Consider the following 21,292-nt stretch of genomic DNA (forward strand, 5'->3'; position numbering starts at 1 on the left):
CAGTCAGCATGCCTTTGGTATTGTTCATGACCATGTGTTGGCCTGTGCTCGGTGAGGGTACATCACCCTGTCTCGGGGTCACATAGAGCACGAAGCACAGGTCAGATAGTTAGTGGGAGCAGTTAACTATCCCAGTGAAGCAGCAATAATGAAAGATTAGAGCTCACAGGGAAGTAGAAACCCCACACCAACGGGGCAGTAAGTATGTGGGGAACGCGAGTGAAATACTGACTGAAACAGTGCAGACATTTGGGGAAGTGGCAGTGGCAGTAACTGCAGAAGTGAGTAAGGAAAGTTTAAAGACCTTCGCAGATACAGCCCCACAACAGGAGAATGAGGAATGGGAAAAGGGTGGGGCAGTAATATGACACAACAGAGTCTGGATTACCCAGCAGTGCCACTACACTGTATAAGACAAACATTATTAAAACATATCATGGGCTGGCCCATACTGGTGAGGATAAAATGCAATATCAGATGATCCACTACAATCCTTGCCTGGAACAGGGAGAAATACAGCAAGGTTTTGTCGAAGGTGTGTAGTCTGTTCACAGTGTGAGCCAGGGAAAGCAATCAGGATAAAATGGAGGCAGCAGCAGCGACCCAGAGGCCCATGGGAACAAGTACAGATGGGTTTTACACACCCACACCCACCCCAATCCCAGGGAAGGAGGTCCTGCTGGGTTTTAATAAATAGGTTAACTCAGTGGGTGGAATCATTCCCCTGCAGATTCTGACCAAGGGACACATGTTACAGGGAACATAGCTAAAAAGCTATGTGCCCTGTTTAATACTGAACAGAAATCCCATCACCATACCACCCCCAGAGCTCTGTGACAGTAGAAGGAATGACGCAGACACTTAAAGCTCGTCTGACTAAGGCTCTCTCAGAGACAGTACAGCGATGGGTTAGAGTACTCCCCACCAGCCTAATGAAACTGAGGACAAGCCCAGAAAAGGGGACGGGGCTGTCCCTCTTTGACTTAATAACTGGATGGAAGATGCAGATGGCACAGGGTATAGTAGTGGGAGAACCGGAGATGTGTGGTAGTGGGAGGGCTGGAGATGTGCAATGATAAGGTTAGGGTTAAACCATTTGTGAAAGAGCTAACAAAGCAGCTGCATGAGTTGAGAGAATCAGACTGTGAAAGGGAACGCGGAAATATCGGAGCTGACATTCCAAACCCTGGAGTTCAGGTCAGGGGGCAAATATTACTGGAACATATGAAGTAAACACATCAAAATGCTGGACTTATCTGGGGGAGCCGGAGAGGGACATCTCCCATCATGTATTAGTAAGGAGCTCTGAATAAACGTTGGTCGTGCTGCTCAACGCAGAACTCAAGGCTCCTCTTTGATATTTCTCTCAGCAATAGTTGTGCAGGGGCATGTTGCTGGCTGGAGGTCTATGGCTAGTGCTGTTCCACAAGGATCAGAACTGGGACATCTGTTGTTTGTAATGTATATAAATGAAAAGTTTGAAAATGTAAATGATTTAATTAGCATGATTCGGAGATGCCGGTGTTGGACTGGGGTTTAATTAGCAAGTTTGTAGATGGCGCAAACTGTTGAACTTGTGAATTGTGAAGAATGATGTCAAAGGATACAGCAAGAAAAAGATGAGTCGGAAAGTTTTGTGGAGAAACTGCAGATATATTTTAATTCAGACAAGTGTGAGGTGATGTGTTTTGGAGGACACATAGCAAGAGGAATGTATACTATAAACGGAAGGGTCCTGAGCAGCACTGATATACAGAGCGATCTTCAGTTGCAAGCTGAAAGATCCCTGAAAGTGGTGAAGGAGGTGAATGGCAGGCTTGCCTTCTTCAGTCAGGGGAGTGAATTTAAAACTATAATCAGGCCACCTTTGGGGGATTGTGTGCCGTTTTGATCACCACATTATAGGTAAAATGTGAAGGCGTTTGGGAAGGTGGAAGCAAGTTTTCCAGGAGGTTTCCTGGATTGGGAGAGGTTGGAAAATCTTGAATTGTTGTCTTTGAAAAGTCAATGGCTGTGGGGTGACACAACTGGCACAGACAGAGTTTGTAAACCATGGTTTACTACAGAAATTGCATCCCTTGTTAAGAAGAAGAAAGAGGCTTATGCGTTGATGAGGCAAAATGGTACAGATGAAGCAATAGAGATTACAGATCAGCTAGGAAAGATTTAAGGAGAGAGTTAGGGACAGCAAAGGGAGGACACAAGCAGTCTTCAGCAAATAGAACAAAGGATAACCCTGAAATTTTCAATAGGTATGTGAAGAATAAAAGGATGTTTAGGGTAGGAATAGGGCTAATCAAAGACAGAAGTGGGAAGTTTTAATGTTTTTCATGTATTGTTATTTTTATGGGTGGCACGGTGGCACAGTGGTTCGCACTGTTGCCTCACAGCACCAGAGACCCGGGTTCAATTCCCCCCTCAGGCGACTGACTGTGTGGAGTTTGCACATTCTCCCCGTGTCTGCGTGGGTTTCCTCCAGGTGCTCCGGTTTCCTCCCACAGTCCAAAAATGTGCAGGTTAGGTGAATTGGCTCTGCTAAATTACCCGTAGCGGTCGGTGAAGGGGTGAAATGTAGGGGAATGACTCTGGGTGAGTTGCACTTCAGCGGGGTCGGTGTGGGCTTGTTGGGACGAAGGGCCTGTTTCCACACTGTAAGCAATCTAATTTCAAAGTTGAGTGTGGACCCTGCAGAGATCAGAAAAGTGCTAAATGAACATTTCTCATTGGTGCTTACACAGTAAAAGGAGAATATTGTAGAGGACAAAAATGAGGTACGCGATACTAGACCAGAAAGGATTGAGGTTAGTTATGCACAGGTGCAATCAATTCTAGAAGGAGTGAAAGTAGACAGGTCCCCAGCCCGGATGGGGTTTATCCGTGGATTCTCTGCAAAGCTAGGGAAGAGATAGCAGAGCCTTTGGCTTTGGTATTTGAGTCATCATTGTCAATGGGTTTAGTACCCGAGGACAGGAGGATTGCAAGTGTTGTGTCCTTGTTCAAGAAGGGCAGCAGAGATGACCCAGGTAATTATAGACCAGTGAGCCTTACTTCCATTGTAGGAAATGTTTTGGAAAGGATTATAAGAGATAACAGTTATAATCATCGAACAAGCAACAATTTGATTTCAGATAGTCAACATAGTTTTGTCAAGGGCAGGTCGTGTCTCACAAACCTCGTTGATTTTTTTGAGAAGGTGACCAAGCATTTAGATGAGACTAGGACAGTTGACGTGGTATACATGGACTTCAGTAAAGCCTTTGATAAGGTTCCACATGGTAGGTTGTTAGAGAAAATGCAGAGGTATGGAGTTGAGGGTGATTTAGCAGTTTGGATTAGAAACTGGCTTTCTGAAAGAAGGCAGCGAATGGTGGTTGATGGAAAATATTCAGTCTGGAGCCCAGTTACTTGTGGTGTTCCACAAGGATCTGTTTTGGGACCACTGCTGTTTGTCATTTTTATAAATGACTTAGACGCAGGCATAGGTGGATGGATTAGTAAATTTGCAGACGACACTAAAGTCTGTGAAGTAGTAGACAGTTTGGAAGAATGTCACAGGTTTCAGGGGGATTTAGATAAACTGCAGAATTGGGCTGAGAGGTGCAAGTGGAGTTCAATGCAGCGAAATGTGAGGTGATGCACTTTGGGAGGAATAACAGGAAGGCAGAGTACTGGGTCATTGGAAAAATTCTTGGTAGTGTGGGTGTGCAGAGGGATCTTGGTGTCCATGTACATAGATCCCTGAAAGTTGCCATCTAGATTGATAGTACTGTTAAGGCGGCATACGGCATGTTAGGTTTCATTGGGAGAGGGATTGAGTTCTTAAACCACAATATCATGCTGCAACTATACAAAATGCTGGTGCGGCCACAGTTTTAATATTGTGTACAGTTCTGGTCGCCCCATTACAAAAAGGATGTGGAAGCATTGGAAAAGGTGCAGAGGAGATTTATCAGGATGGTGCCTGGTGTGGAGGGAATGTCTGAAGAGGAAAGGCTGAGAGACATGGATCTGTTCTCATTGGAAGGAAGGCGGCTAACGGGGGATTTGGTAGAGACATACAAGATGATCAGAGGATTAGATATGGTAGACAGTGAAAGTCTTTTTCTTAGGATGATGAGGACAGCTTATATGAGAGGTCATAACTACAAATTGAGGGGTGATAGATTTAAGTCAGAGACAAATTCTTTACACAAAGAGAATGGTAAGTGTGTGGAATGCCCTACCTGCTAAGGTAGTCAACTCAACCACATTAGGGAGATTTAAACAATCCTCAGAAATGCTCATGGATGATTTTAGGATAGTGTAGGGGGACGAGTTGAGAAAATTCCACAGGTCGGCACAACATTGAGGGCCGAAGGGACTGTTCTGCACTGTATTGTTCTATGTTCTATGTTCTATAAACTCAATCTTTTTCCAAGGTAGAAATGACAAATTCTAGAGGCCATAGCTTTCAGGGGACAGGGGGAAAGTTAAAGAAAATAAAAACCGGGAGAACAGTAGATGCTGTAAATCAGAAACAAAAACAGAAGTGTCTAGAAATGCTCAACAAGTCTGGAAGCATCTGTAAAGAGAAATCAGAGGTCACATTTCTGAAGAAGGACCCGAAACATTAACGGATTTTTATTTTCACAGATGCTGCAAGACCTGCTGAGCATTTCCAACAACATGTGAAAGTTTAATGGGAGTTATATCAGGCAAGTCTCGTATGCAAAAGGTGATAGATGACTGGAAATGTACTTTCCTGGGAGGTGGTAAATGCAGAAACAATCACAATGCTTTAGAGGCATTTGGGCAGGCACATAAGTGGACAGGGGTTGGCAGGGATATGGATCATGTCCAGGCCGGTGGAAATGGTTTGGAATGGCATCATGGTCTGCACGGACATAATGAGCCAATTATTCAGATGCTGTACTTTTCTGTTTTCCAGGGGGTACTGTGCATGGAGCGAGAGGTAATATTTTTTTCTAACACACAGTGAGTTGATACATTTTGAGAGAAGCAATGTAGAAAGGAAATATATATTTAGATAGCACAGACACAAAGAGTAGAGACTGAGGGAAGGGCGGGGGAATGTGTATAATTCATTAAAGGAGAGAAAACATAATCAGAGTGTTTTGATCAAAATATATGGGAACCTGGGTTTCATTAATAAAGGGAATGAGAACAAATTCATGGAAACAATTTCAGTGACTGATTAGGTCACAATCAATCATTGTATCCAATTCAGGTCAACAAATTCCTGCTCAGGAAGGATCTGAGTGATCTTCAGAGTGTGCAGTACAGACTTACTGGTGTGGTGCACTGATGAAGAAAATGCAGTCACTGGATTGATTTGGAAAAAAGATTGTTATTTTCTTTGAAGAAATCAAGTTGAATATATCTTAATAGATTAAAATGGATAAGATTATAACTACCTAGATAGAGCAGACAATAAAATAAATTGCACTCAATAGGTGATGGCTCAAAACTTAAGATCAAATATAACGTTTTGAGAAAGTGGAAGATTGCAATGTTCCGCTGACTGTATTGGCTGGAAATATGCAGAACGTGCTGCCTATTATGGTGTTGCAAGTAGAGATGATCAAAGATTCACAAATACGATTATATCAGATCTGAGGGAAATAAACTTTCAGGGTTTTGAGGACAGTTGGAGAATGAGAATAAGGGATTCTGCTGCAGAGAACCAGCTTGAATTTGATGGGCCCCTTTCTGTGCTATAACACATTTTTTTGTACTTGCTTAACTTGGTCTGGTTATTTGTCTTCAGGGGTTAAATTATCATTAAGGTAAATCTGCTCTGTGCTCATGCTCAGACCAACACAGGTTGTCCTTCCACAGCAGGAGATAATGTTTACTCCTTTATAATTGGTTCTGGGGGAGTCCCCAGGTAGGGTACCCAGAACTGAAAATCTGCTCCAGGGTGTTTTAACCAGGATTGTGAATATCTTGGAACATCTAGTGCCACACCAATACCTGAAATACTTTCCGACTGAATGACTAAATGAAATATGTTCCTTCCACAACATGTTGCTGGCTGGAGTTCTGTGGTCAGTGTTGTTCCACAAGGATCAGAATTGGAACATCATTGTCTGCAACATACATCAATGCTTAGCATGGAAATGTAAACGATTTGATTAGCAGGTTTTAGATGGAAGAAATTGATGAAGTTGTGAATCGTGAAGAATATTGTCCAAGGATACAGCAAGAAAGAGATCAGTAGGAAAACCTGTACGGAGATAGATATTGATCCAGACAAGTGTGAGGTGATGTATTTTGTGAGGCTCATTGCAAGAGGAATGTATTCACTAAACTGAAGGGCTCTCAGCAGCATTGATGTACACAGGGTTCTCCAGGGGCAAGTTCACAGCTCCCTGAAAGTGGTGAAGGAGGTGGATGGCATACTTGCCTTCTTGTGTCAGGGACTGAATATAAAACTGTCATTAGGCAACCTTTGGAGTATTGTGTGCTGTTTTGATCACCACATAAAAAGGAGGATGTTGAGGCTTTGGACAGCGTGAAAACAGGTTTACCACGATGTTGCCTGGATTGGGAGAGGTTGGAAAGACTTGGATTTTTGCGTTGGGAAAGTCAGTGGCTGTGGGTGATCCGAAAGGCTCAGACAGAGTGAATAATCTGAATCTTTTCCCAAGGTGAAAACGGCAAATTCTACAGGCCAGAGTTTTAAGGGGAGTGGGGGCAAGTTTAAAGGAAATGAAAACTGAACCAACTGCAGATGCTGTAAACCAGAAACAAAAAATTTTTTCTGGAAAAGTTCAGCAGGTCTAGCAGCTTCTATGAAGATAAATTAAAGTCAACGTTTCTGAGGAGGGGTGACCAGACCCGAAATATTAACTCATTTTTCTTCACAGATGCTGCATGATCTGCTAAGCATTTCCAACAACACCTGAGCAAGCTTAAAGGGAGTTGTGTCAGACAAGTTTCTTATGCAGAAGCTGGTAAGTGCCAAGAATGTACTTTCCTGAGAGATGGGAAAAGCAGAAACAATCACAATGTTTCAGAGGCATTTGGACAGACAGATAAGCAGGCATGGATTGGCAGGGATATGGACCATGTACAGGCAGATGGAATTAGTTTGGAATGGCATCATGGACCGCACAGACATGGTGGGCCGATTACCGGCGCTGCACTGTTCTGTTTTCTAGGGGGTAGAATGTGTGGAGCGAGAGATAATATTTTGAGTGGAATATGTCTCTTCTTTAGAACACACAGTAAGTTAATACATTTTGAGAGAAGCAATGTAGAAAGGGAATATATATTTGCATGGCACAGACACAGAGAGCAGGACAGCAGGAATGGGGGACAATGTGTACCAATCCTTAAAGGAGAGAAAACATTATGTGTTTTGGGTAAAACAAATGGGATGCTGGGCTTCATTAATGGAGGAATGATAACAAACTCACGGAAAAGATTCTGACCCTTGACAAAGCTTGAGTTAGGTCACAGTCAATCATTGCATTCAATTCTGGTCAACATATTCCTGGTCAGAACGAGGAAGTTAAAATACCATAGAGGGACCAGTTCCATACATTTTGCTTCTCTTTCAGGACACCGTGGGGTCTCAAGGGTTAAACATTACCTTGCAAAAGGCCTTATTTCATCAACTGAAGGCCTGTACTCTTAGAATACAGACAGAACACCTCAGAATGGTGGAGGCTGACAGTATCTCAAAATAGAACCTCTTGCAGCCAGACATGTGGATTGCCCCGTAATCCCAGACAGAGGAATTTGCCCTTTTCAGACAAGACTGGTAGCCCTGGGCACAACTCTGTTAAACTGCCTCCCACTCCCATTGTCTTACCTCCCCTCCATATTGGCATAGGTAAGTGAATCCCTTATTTACTGAAGGAAGAACCATTCTGCCTTAATCTCCTCCCATCAACACATAATCAACACATAATCATGAACAATACGATCATCAGTTTCTGTAATCCATCACACGTTATCACAGACATCGCTTTGTAAGGTCATAATTACCTACTTTAAACTATGCAAAGACAATCGTCCATGTGATTGATATGCCTTTGTCTAATTCCTATTAAATATACTGTCTCTGTGGGTAAGGCAGAGATTCGTGAAGAAGAGTGTCTACAAGTAGACACTCAGCTACTTTAGAGACATTTTGAAACTCTCGCCGGCTGTCCAATAATAAAGTTACTGCTGTTGTGCAGAAAACTTGCATCGTCTGGATTTGTGGAACAAAATAGGCATCAACAATGAAGGATATGAGTGATCTTCAGACTGTGGCATATAGGCTTACTGGAGTGGCTCACTGATGAAGAAAATGCAGTCACTGGATTGATTTGAAAAAATTGCGATTTTCTTTGAAATGAAGAAGTTGGATATATTTTTGATAAAGCTGTATAAGGTTATAACACACCTAGATACAGCAGACAAAAATATCTGCATTCGATAGGTGATGGCACAAGAGTTAAGGTCAGATGTAAGGTTTTGAGACAGCGGGAGATGAGTAAGTGTTTCTGCTGACTGTATTGGCTGGAAATATGCAGAACATGCTGCCTACTATGTTGGTGCAAGGAGAGAAGATCAATGATTGATAAAAACAATTAGATCAGTTCTGAGGGAAATAAACTTGCAGAGTTTGGGGTACGTATGGGGAATGAGAATATGGGATTCTGCTACAGAGAGACAGCTTGGATTTGATGGGCCTCTTTCTGTGCTATAATGCATTTTATTTGGACTTGCTCAACTTGCTCTGGTCACCGATTAAGTTGTCATTGAGGTACATCTTCTCAGTGTTCCTACTCAGACCAATACAGGCTGTCCCTCCACAACAGGAGATAATGTTTACTGCTTTATACTGGGTTCTTGGGGGGGGGGGGGGGGGGGGGGGGGGGGGTGATGGGGACGGGCTATCGGTGTGTGTAACAGTCTGTCAACATTTATCTGAAATGGCTCAACACCAGTGCAGCCACACCAGGGATCGACTCTGGAAATGTGGGGAATGCCAGAAGGGAATTCTTTACCCATCCCACCTGGAAACTGGCCAAACCAGTCAGACTGGGGGGCCGTTCACCTGCTCTGTGTGTGTGAGGGGGAAGGGATTCACTCAGGCATCCATCCTGCTGAGACACCAGTCAATTTACTGATAACCACAAGTTGAAGGACTTTTTCCTCTTTTTCACGCCAAGTAATGAACAATGGTTTTGACAGCTCATAAAGTTGTGCACACAGAAATTAGCTTTGGAAATGTTCACAACATTGTTGAACATGCACAGATTCACACTGGGTACAGATTTTTATTTTCCTTTATTCATTCACAGGATGAGGGTGCCGCTGGCCCGGCAGCATTTACTGCCCATACCTCATTGCCCAGAGGGAAGGTAAGAGTCAACCACATTACTGTGGATCTGAGGTCACAATGTTGGCCAGACCAGGTAAGGATGGCAGCTTCATTCCTGAAAGGGCATTAGTGATCCAGATGGGTTTTTCTGACAATCGATTAATGGTCATCATTAGACTCTAATTTCACAAGTTTTTTTATTGAATTCAAATTCCCCCATCTGCTGCAATAGGCTTTGAACCCAGGTCTCCAGAACACGATCTGGGGTTTTAGATTAACTGCCTCGCGACAATACCACGAGACCAATACTTCCCCACATCGCTGTCCATCTGCACAGAGTGAACAGTGATTTTCTGGTTCATCAGAACTGGGTAATCACACATATGTTTGCTCAATGATTGCAGGAGTTGGATGTTGATTGGCTATTGACATCCATCTCCGAACCATGTATTCTGGGGTTTTTTTCTGATGATGATTGGAAGCATCATCAGTCTTGTTATCTTTTGGGGGTAAAAACAGTTTCAATTAGCTTTCTGCTAAATGCATGGCAATCAATTCTATCTCACAACTCACAGGCACATTAGTTTCTTTTGAAGGGCTCTCCATCTCCCCAACCTCCTTCATCCTCACCTCCAGCAATACAATAATCTCACAGTCTCTTTGTGACTATGAATGAGATAATCTGATCAGCTGCTTCTTCCCCAGCTCCTATGTCAAGTTGGATCTTGAACTCCCCTTGCTGCAGTTGTGGTCCTGCAACATTGTACAGTGTTTCTTGTATTTCATGACTTGGCCTATCAGTGTTCATGATACTGCATGTATTATATGGGGCCAACAGTGTAAGAGTTTAGCTCATTCCTTCCAAGAACTGCAGTAGAATTGTACTCCAACAAATCTTATACAATCAGGGCCCCGCATATTACCCAACTTGCCTCTTACCATCAAACCAGAGTATCAGTCCTCATTCAACTGTGAGAATTCAGGAGGGCATATCAGTAAAAGCAGCATGAATACCTAAAAATGAGGTGTTAACCTGATGAAGTTCCCAAAGAGGACTACTTGTGTGCCTAACAGCATAAGCAGCAAGTGATAGACAGAGTGAAGCAATCCGGGAAACAACAGAACAGATCTAAGATTTGCAGTCCAACCAAATCCAGTTGTGAAGGAAGTCAGAGCACAGCTGGAGTTCTGAGGACAGTTCTCTTCAAGATATTAACCAACAAGAATGTCAGACTGGATTAATTATCGTAAAACTCAAGTCCGTTTGATATTCATATATTTACAATCAGTGTTCAATTCACCAAATGTAGCTGAAGGTAAAGATAATCTTCAAGTAATTGTCACGATGGAGACATCTGAATACTTGGTCAGCAACTTAAAGCCTATTGTGTTTAGATTGTAATATTTTTAAAGAGATTTTAAAAAGTAAGGTGACTTGAGTATAATGGAAGCAGTTGATTGGTAGGTAGCTGATAATGTTCTTTTAATCTGAAGTTAATTTAGGATGTGTTAACAAATAAACACATGGTAGGGAATCCCAGCCCCATGGAGTGCAAATCCAGTTCCAAGTGGGAAACCAGGACACGTCTTGTGTGATCGACAACCACAAGAACACGGAGGTGACATGGGAAATATCAGCAACACTCATTTGACTGCAGTTAATGTACTGCACACACTTCTGATCCCCTTATTCCAGGGTTAATGTGATCACACCAGTGAGGATACAGAGGAGATTGATCAGAATGTTTCTACAATTGGAAAATTCCTGCTCTGAGGAAAGGTTGGATAGGCTGGGGATGATTTCCGAGGAGGATGACCTGAGATTTAATTGAAGTGATAAAATGCTGAGGAATCCAGATCGAGTGTCTAGGAAGGAGCTATGCATTAACTGAGAGGTCAGAAACTGGACGATTTAGATTGAAACAAATTCCCAGAAAGAAGGGGAGAGGAGAATTCATTTCACTCAGAGATGGTGGGGAGCAGGAAATCATTGATGGGGTGGCAGAGGCAGTAACCAGCATCACATTAGAATAAAAGGACATGGATGTAACTGCGATGCTGGAACATTAAGGGCTGCGGACTAAAGTCTGCAGAATGGGGTCATTGTGATTGATTTAACATTTCTCCAGAATATTAAACTCAAGTCCAATTTGAGAATTTATGAACATCATTCGACCTGAATTCCAAATGTCAGAATAAATTTATCAGAAAGTTACAGCACAGATAGAGGCCACTTGGCCTATCCTGCATATGTTGGCTGAAATAGAATGACCCAGGCTTTACAGCGTTCTGTACTCACCAATGAGAGCAACAATTTCAGACTGTGTACTCTGCCCTCAATGTTGTTATAATCTGCTTTTTCAATGTATTTCTTTGACAGCTGCTCACCTTGTTTCCTGGTTTCTTTCCCAGCTCTAACTCCATTCCCCATGGCCTTGAGGGACTACCATTTCTGTAATTTAATCTCTCCTGTCTTCCCCCGTGTGACAGAGTGTCTTTTTGTCCTTGTCTCCCTCCCACCTTGCTCACATCTTGTTTCAGTTCTGATTGTTCCCAGACCTCTGTGACTTCACTGCGCCCCCTGGGTCAGTGGCACGAGTTTTGAATTCTATTTCTCATGAGATAATCGGAAATCTTTCTGGCTGCAGTTTCTCCCAGATTTTATTTTGAAAAAAAAGAGGATTTGCGTCAAAGTCAAGTATTTCTGAGCCTTCATCCCACAATCCTGAGCACTTAGACATAATATGTGACCCTCCCACAGATGTGCAGGTTTGGTGGATTGGCCATGCTAACATGGCCAATAGTGTGTAGGTTAGGTGGGTTGAGTTAGCCAGGCTAAATGTGGGGTTATGAAGGTAGGGTAGGACAGCAAGTCATTGCATACTGGATGGACCAAATAGTCTCTTTGTGCGCCTAAGGGATTCTGTAATTCTAACTAGTTGTGATTGTTGTCACATTTTCCTAAGTCCAGGTTCATTCAACTCAGGTACACATGCTGCCTTTTGTGTTTTTGTGGGTGCTCAATCAATCCTTTCCTTCTGTTTTACATCAAATTCACACTGTGTGTGAGGGTGGGAATTTATGTAAATATAAATACTCCAACCGAACCCCCTCACAAGTCAGGAACTGTTTCTGGTACGAGCATCACTCACAACAGGAAAATAAAGGTTCAGTCATAAATCTGACAGAGAAACAGTGGGTATAATCACCAGGAAAGGCATAACAGCTTAAAAATCTTTTCTTAAGAAAACAGGAGGCTGAGAGACAACCTGGTACAAGTAGAAAGCTTTGTATCTGTGTTTTAAGAGATTTGAGGTTGAAATCATTGCGTTTGAAGCATGTTTCATTGCTCCAGGTCATCAAAGGTACGATCTAAATGTGCATCTTTCTTACTGCCTATCTGTCTGAGTCAACAATCAGACGGATATGTCATTGTCTGAGTGTTTTCCCAAATCCCTGATTGAATCTGCCTCCTCCCACAATTTCAGGTGCCAGCTGCCTCGAGTCCACCCACATGGGCATGTTGAAGAGCATGACAGGAGAATGGATTGAAACCGAGAGTTCAATGCCAGAATGAAATAGGAAGAAGGAAATAAACAGTATTTTTGGATCCCAGGGGATACATGCTCCAGGATTAGTCCTTATGGGCATTCCCGCAGTAACACGAGACAGCATTCCATGATGAGAGTTAAATCCGGGTGGCAGTAGAGGGAATCACTGAACCTGAGCAGGTTTAGTTCAAACACAGGAGGTTTGTTCAGTCGGTAACAGTGTGTTCGACATGGAGGGGAAGGGAGCAGTGAGGGGAAATGTTACCACAAGCTGCAGATGGATCACTTTCACTGAAATAGGAGGAAGTCATTCAGCCCTTCAACCCTGCTCTGCCATTCAATAGATCATGGCTGATTTGTGGCCTAAGTTGGAATTTTCAAAACCATTCAAACACATCAATTAACTACTCTGCACCAGACAAGATCAATATTCAAAAACTAAACATCTGCAAATGCTGGGAAATCAGGAACAATACCAGAAACTGCTGGAAAAAATCAGATCTGGTAGCATCTGTGGAGAGTGAACCTTTGGGTCCAGCGACCGGTCAAGTGATCACCTGCAGCTGACCATTCTGCAACACTCTCTGGAATAGGTTCTGGTGCGAGTGGAATGAGACTGTCAATAACAATTTAGAAAATAGGAGGATGTGCTCAATCAGAATAAAACACATTTTGGTCTTTCACTTTTAATTCAACTGCAAAAATTATTCATTATCATTTCAGAAATAAGATAATAGGCCAGAAATCAACTCTTCATGTCATTGGGTCTGAGAAACTGTTAATTCTGACCTGGTCCAGCCTACAAGTGAATCCAGACATTGAATAACATGGTTGACTCTGAACCATCTCTTGGGCAGTTAGAATGGATGATAAATGCTGCCCCAGCACGTGATGCCATGATCCCACGAACAAACAAAACAAATCTGATCGCTGTGGTTACTTGTGAACTCGCCGGTGTTATTGGAAGAGGATGAATGGGAAGGTTTATGGGGTAAAGGCAGAAGACTGGCATTCAGTGAGGTGATCCTTTGGAGAGCTGATGAGCCAATCAGCCTCCTTTTGCACAGTAACAATTCTGTGAATATTTCATTCTGAGCCTTATGAGGAAATATCTGGGCAGGGTTTGTAAAGAGGTCAGATTGAATGAGGGTCTCAGTGAGCACAAGTGAGACACAAGTACAGAGAGGTTTTGGGATAGATTAAATTAAATTTTATACATTTGCATAGTCATCAACATGACAGCAGTTAAAACTGGGAGTCTAATTAGAGCAGCAAATAAATCTTAAACAGTTACGCAGCTAAAGGGGATGCTGGGTAAAGATACTGTAGTTCGCGTTTATTTTATTCCAGGCACACCAGCCTAGGAGCACATCCTTCCTGTATGTATCCTCTCGAGCTCTTGAAGATTTTTGTTCCTTTGAAGTGTTTCATGTTTAGATACTCCAGAGAAGACAGCTTCAAGCTCCTTAATCTCTCCTGCCAGGGCAATGCTGCTGTTAGATTTAAATTCACTGCTGCATGTTACTGGCTGCTTCATGGACTGGAACTGGCAATTGAGAATGAAAGGTTACTGTATAAAATATCTTCAATGGTATTACCAGACGGGAGTGGTTTTAGGAAAATTACCTTGGCTTACCGGCATTGAGTGTCAGAGCACTTCCTGTTGTGGGGCATCCTGTTTAGATTCAATCTATTGATAACTATTAGAACTGACTTGTACTGGCTCCGTCAAAGTGGTCAGAGCATTATGGCTGTCATCGAAGGTGGTAACAAACTTCTCATGGGTTAAAAATCATAAAAGATAAAGTAGTCTGAATTGCAGAACTGCACACAGTAATCTAGCTAGGATCCCGCTGGGCTTCTGTATATCGCACTGACGACAGCTGTTTCCAGCCGTCTTCCGCTTTTTTGTTGCAAGTACCTTCGCGGATGACATCAAAAGACGTTGGCTGTTACTGTGTGATACTATACCAATGGAAACAGCTCGATCAATAGAGGCAGCTCAGTCCGCTGGGATGGGTTAATTTCTGCAGTGTCTCCTGCGGATCAGATGCAGTACATTTTATCATTCAGATCATACAGAGTGAGAGCGCTCGAAAAGGCCAATTGGTCACTCGTACCTGTGTCAGCTCGGGAGTTACAAAATATGGGTTAAAGCGGAAACACTGGGGATTGGATCATGTTTCAAGTATTTACGTGAGGCAGGAAGCAGTGATTAGGATCTGACTACAGGAGCAGCAAATAGGTTGTATAGCGCATAGGAGAACTTTGAAGTATTGAATTCTGATTGATGGGCCGATCATGCTTTCACTAGGCCACGCTGTTGCAGAAGATAATATGTCAGTGTCTCTCGCAATTGTGATGTCGCAGGCAAATATCACCGTTACTTTGCAGGAAATTCCTTTTTCCAATGTGACGACAGTCTGTATGTAAAATAGCTTCTAAATTTAATCCTTTCTCATAAATAATTCCACTCCATCTCAGTGTGTTCAATTGTCTTCTTTCTAATTTACCTGTTATTGTGCCTGCATTGAAGTTGCTTTGCTCCTTCTGCGAATCTTTTACAGTCTGGGTGATGTGATGCATTTGTATTGACCCACCTTCTGACAGAATTTTCCACTTCACTTCAGCCCGTCCTAACTTCGCTATCTGATACCATTCCCGTTGTCTGGGTGTTAAGCGCTCGTCTCAGACACAGACTACCCTCACCCAAAATAAACGCAAAACTCAGACACACTGTGATCACTGCAATATACCGGCCATTCGAACTGACAACCGGAAGCGGCAGAGACAGGCCACGATAAATGCCGGAAGAAACAGCACAGAAGCGCGTCACAGGAGGTTCCCAAACACTGAGGATGTCAACTCGACGAAACGTTTGCAAGACAAATTCCCAGCTCCACAACAGAACCACAACAGGGGCTCTATTCTCTTCTCATGAGGAAGAAGGTACTTATCTCAATCTGTGGAATTCCCTATTCAAAATGCGGTGGATGCCAGGACAATGAGCCAATTTAATGAAGAGATACAGATGTTTAATTTGCAATGAGATGAAGGGTGAGAGAGCAGGCTGGAAAATCCAGCTGATACCGATGTGAGCTCAATCATCACCGTATTAAATGGTGGGGCTGGTTCTCCAGTGCCCAGTGCTTATCTTCTAACGGTAATAACTGGAAAGCTGAATCCAAAAATCACCAACTTCACCAAAGGAGATTTTCGGAAAATGACAGATAGTCAAGTGCATTAGCATACCAAGCTTAGATAGTGAGGAAGTGTGTAGGAGATAATGATTTTGCAATTTTAAACTCAGGGGAGAGAGTGATTTATGGTTTTAGACTGTGTGGTACATTCACACCGTCCAGAATACTCTGTTGTGATTACCTATCCTGTACTTTATTACACAGCCAAGGTCTCTGACAATGAAAACCAAAACACCCAGGAAACATCGCCTCCCCTCTTAATCTGATAAAAGAATTCTGAGAAGTCTGGTTGAACTTAGAACACAGATGGAAAGCTGGAAGATTAGATCCACTCCCAAGATCCAGTGCTTAAACAAAAGGAGACTACAATAGAATGAGGCAGGAGTTGGCTAATGTGGACTGGAAACAAAGACTTTATGGTGGGAAAGTTGGCGGACAGTGCAGGAATATCAAAGCCATTTTTCGAAGTGCTCAGCAAAAGAATATAGCAGGGAAAAGGAAGGACTGTAGGAAGAGGAGTCATCTGGCAAGGGTGGCTCAGGAAATAAGGTAGTCTATCAAAATGAAATAAAATACATAAATATTGGCAAAGACCAAGGAGATTAGAAAAACTTTAAAGATCAACAGAAAGCGAGATGGAATTGGCGGAGAAAAGTGATTAATACCTGTCCCTTGGGCTGGAATAGCAGTTTACCCTGCTGAGGGGAACATATTGTGTGGGGAATATATGGCCTCTGTAATTGCTGAAGTACTTAACTGTTACCATTGAGATAATCTTAGAACATAGAACATAGAACAATACAGCACAGAACAGGCCCTTCGGCCCACAATGTTGTGCCGAACTTCTATCCTAGATTAAGCACCCATCCATGGACATATCCAAATGCCGCTTAAAGGTCGCAAATGAATCTGACTCTACCACTCCCACGGGCAGTGCATTCCATGCCCCCACCACTCTCTGGGTAAAGAACCCACCCCTGACATCTCCCCTATACCTTCCACCCTTCACCTTAAATTTATGTCCCCTTGTAACACTCTGTTGTACCCGGGGAAAAAGTTTCTGACTGTCTACTCTATCTATTCCCCTGATCATCTTTCAACCTCTATCAAGTCACCCCTCATCCTTCGCCGTTCCAACGAGAAAAGGCCGAGAACTCTCAACCTATCCTCGTACGACCTACTCTCCATTCCAGGCAACATCCTGGTAAATCTTCTCTGCACCGTCTCCAAAGCTTCCACATCTTTCCTAAAGTGAGGCGACCATAACTGCACACAGTACTCCAAATGTGGCCTAACCAAAGTCCTGTACAGCTGCAACATCACCTCACGACTCTTGAATTCAATCCCTCTGCTAATGAACGATAATACTCCATGGGCCTTCTTACAAACTCTATCCACCTGAGTGGCAACCTTCAAAGATCTATGTACATAGACCCCAAGATCCCTCTGTTCCTCCACCTGACCAAGAACCCTACCATTAACCCTGTATTCCGCATTCTTATTTGTTCATCTAAAATGGACAACCTCACACTTGGCAGGGTTGAACTCCATCTGCCACTCCTCAGCCCAGCTCTGCATCATATCTAAGTCCCTCTGCAGCCGACAACAGCCCTCCTCACTGTCCACAACTCCACCTATCTTTGTATCATCTGCAAATTTACTGACCCACCCTTCGACTCCCTCATCTAAGTCATTAATAAAAATTACAAACAGCAGAGGACCCAGAACTGATCCCTGCGGAACTCCACTTGTAACTGGACTCCATGCTGAATATTTACCATCTACCACCACTCTCTGACTTCGACCGGTTAGCCAGTTTTCTATCCAATTGGCCAAATTTCCCTCTATCCCATGCCTCCTGACTTTCCGCATAAGCCTACCATGGGGAACCTTATCAAATGCCTTACTACAATCCATGTACACTACATCCACTGCTCTACCCTCATCCACATGCTTGGTCACCTCCTCGAAGAATTCAATAAGACTTGTAAGGCAAGACCTACCCTTCACAAATCCGTGCTGGCTGTCCCGAATCAAGCAGTGTCTTTCCAGATACTCGTAAATCCTATCCCTCAGTACCCTTTCCATTACTTTGCCTACCACAGAAGTAAGACTAACTGGCCTGTAATTCCCGGGGTTATCCCTATTCCCTTTTTTGAACAGGGGCACAACATTCGCTACTCTCCAGTCCCCTGGTACCACCTCAGTTGCCAGTGAAGACGAGAAGATCATTGCCAACGGTACTGCAATTTCCTCTCTTGCTTCCCACATAATCCTCGGATATATCCCGTCAGGCCCGGGGGACTTGTCTATCCTCAAGTTGTTCAAAATGTCCAACACATCTTCCTTCCTAACAGGTATCTCTTCTAGCTTATCAGTCCGTTTCACACTCTCCTCTTCAACAATACGGTCCCTCTCGTTCGTAAATACTGAAGAGAAGTACTTGTTCAAGACCTCTCCTATCTCTTCCGACTCAATACACAGTCTCCCACCACTGTCCTTGACGTAAAATCCTCACTTGTACAACCTCTCCCTATAACACAGACCCCGAAGCGCTGGCAACATCCTTTTAAATTGTTCTGCACTTTTTACTGTTTCATACAGGAAAATACATTACATTCATCATATTCTCACTATTTCCCCACGGTGCTGGAACCGACATGACAATGCAAATCGATTACAATCCATGATCGAGAATGAACTCCTTGACAACAATCCCGTTTTCATAGTGTTTCCCATGGTGCAGGTATACGAGTGTCTTTCTGGTTGTATGGTTAATTCTCACAGATACATTTGGAGCTGAAAGGAGTCTGAGAAGATAGACTCAGCTTACCATTGATTTTTGTCTGGATTGATGGGCTCTCATTTTCTGCTGCGAAATTGATATTGTAGACGGGCACATCCCAGCAGCTGTGCGAGTCGGAGAGGGATCATGGAACCATTTTCATGTGACTTGGCATCTGTTGTTATGCAGGAGAGCACAGTTGGAAACGCAAGAAAATGGTGCGCGCGGCCGGCTGGTAGTGTGGCCGAGCGGTCTAAGGCGCTGGATCCAGGTTCCAGTCTCGAAAGGGGCGTGGGTTCGAATCCCACCACTGCCATTTCTGCAGATCAACTCCAACGCTGCAGCTTTTTTGTTAAAATGCTGTTTCTGTCCCCACTGTATTGATGTTGAAAACAAAAGTAAAATGGCTTTGCTTCCCGTGGAATTAACTGTGGTGTGGGATAGTGCCGAATATTTCAAAGTGTCTCTGTCTGTCATGATCGTGTTCGCCTCCCGCGCAGAAAATCGCAAGCAGCTGTGCTGTTCCAGGCAAGTTGAGCTTGTACTGGAACCGAATGGAGACCGGTATTTCATCGCTGTTGTGAAACAAAGTCCTCGGGTGACTCGACTCGTCGTTATTTGGTTTTTTGGCCAATGGGAAAATCGTTCCAACGAATTTCGATGTGATATGTTGTTGAATTTCTCCCATTTCCTTCGTTTCCGTCCTGGAGACATCGGAAGGGAAAGGTAATCTAATCGAGACTGTGATTGGTGAAATTCACTTTTTATGGCCCATTCTTATTAGGTTCTTTCTTTCTCTCTTTTCAGTATTGTCTGGGAAGTGGTGGTTCCCTAAGGCTGCAGTATGTGTGAAAGAGTAGTTTGGAATTGTCCTGTTGTTAGTTGTGAGATTACTTTATAAATCATGCCCTCGGACTGTCTCACATTTAGCATTCATGCATCTCTGTGTCTGAAAATGCATTAGGTATGCCAGCTTTGTTTGTGTTCCGTGTTAAATGCTTTCTGTTTTGCGATTCGCTCAATACTTTACGAGTTAACAGCGTTTCTGAGGAAACTTCCAGCTGCAAAAGTCCTTAACTGAGGATCTGGGAAAATTTCACAGAGTATGGTCAGTCGGAGCAAAAGTAAGGAAGTCGTTCCTTTCTGCAGTGTTTCGCAATACTACCTTTCCCGTGAGCATCGAACACAGTAAAGGATTGTGCCACAGACTGCGACGGCAAGCTCCGCTAAAAAGTAATCCTTTAAAGCAGGTGTAAGCAACACAACGTTTTTGGGGGACACAGCGTGGAAACAGATACTTCGGTGTATCTCGTCCATGCTCAGCACATAGCCAAATATAAACAAGTCCGGTTCCCCAGTATTTGGCCCCAAACCCTCTCAACCCATCCTATCCAGAAACTCATGCAATTTTCTGAGCCTCCTCCGCTTCCTCTGGGAGCTCATTCCATACACGCACAACCTTCTGTGTGGGAAATGTGCCTCAGGTCCTTTGTCAATTTCAGCCCACTCACCTTAAACCTATGCTCTCGAGTTTTCAACTCTCCCCAACTTGGGTAAAACACGTAAATACTCAGTTTCCAACCCTTCCATTAGATCATGTCGCAGTCGTTACGCTGCAGGGAAAGTCGTCCCAGCCTAGTCGACCTCGCCCTACGGTCCAAACATTGACCACATCCTTGTCTATATTTTATCATCAATTTCACGTGTCTTTTTTTTATGTTTTGAAGATGTCAATTACGCTGGACAACAACGAGCTATTGGAAACAGAAAGGTGAAACGAAGAATGGCTTCAACTTTCAGTGCTGGATGCCCCTGAGCTGCCGGATGGGCGGCTGCCGCTTGTTTCTGTAGTGTAGTGGTCATCACGTTCGCCTCACGCGCGAAAGGTTCCCAGTTCGAAACTGGGCAGAAACTGCTTTGTTCTTCATCGGCAGCCTTTTACATGGACAAGAACGGTGCTTTCTTGCTTGCTTTCCCATCTGCAAACCTGCCTTCGAAGTTGCTTGAACAAATCTGCTCGCGTAGTGAAATGTAATGCAATTCCATTTAATGACTGTGCAAAGAATTGTAAAGTTTTTATCCAAACTGGTTCTGATCATATGCAATTCTGTTTGAGAGTGTAGTTACCCCCTTCTGATTCTTCTACGAAAAGCAGTACCGCATTTGCATTCCTTGCGCAGGCGGCTCGGTTCAAAGACAGGGAAGAAGCTGATGCGCTGGTGTCACAGTGCACCACGGATTCCTGAACTTGTCTGTCTGTTAAATGTACCCCAAAGGCGTCTCTGAAAGGCCTCGTTTGGAAGCTGTCTGTCGTTATTCAACGTACGAGAATTGGCACCAGAGGTCCTGAATCATGTTTTGGAGCAGTTCGCACTTGAGTGTCTCTTTCAATCAGCAACAGCAATGAAAGAAATTACACTCTCAGAGGAACCTC

At 43.5% G+C, this 21,292-nt stretch overlaps 1 long non-coding RNA gene and 2 other non-coding genes across 5 annotated transcripts in view; 2 read left to right on the plus strand and 1 right to left on the minus strand.

The window, feature by feature from the left end:
* The window catches only part of LOC140493399 (uncharacterized), a 95,023-nt gene that overhangs the window by 9,935 nt on the left and 63,796 nt on the right, over positions 1-21,292 (minus strand). The window lies entirely within an intron of this gene.
* Positions 19,093-19,174, plus strand: trnal-cag (transfer RNA leucine (anticodon CAG)). Its single transcript has one exon. It is a non-coding gene; the product is annotated as a tRNA-Leu (tRNA).
* trnav-cac (transfer RNA valine (anticodon CAC)) lies at positions 20,700-20,772 on the plus strand. Its single transcript has one exon. It is a non-coding gene; the product is annotated as a tRNA-Val (tRNA).

The sequence above is a fragment of the Chiloscyllium punctatum genome, chromosome 22 (assembly GCF_047496795.1).
Source record: "Chiloscyllium punctatum isolate Juve2018m chromosome 22, sChiPun1.3, whole genome shotgun sequence".
Taxonomy (NCBI): Eukaryota; Metazoa; Chordata; class Chondrichthyes; order Orectolobiformes; family Hemiscylliidae; genus Chiloscyllium; species Chiloscyllium punctatum.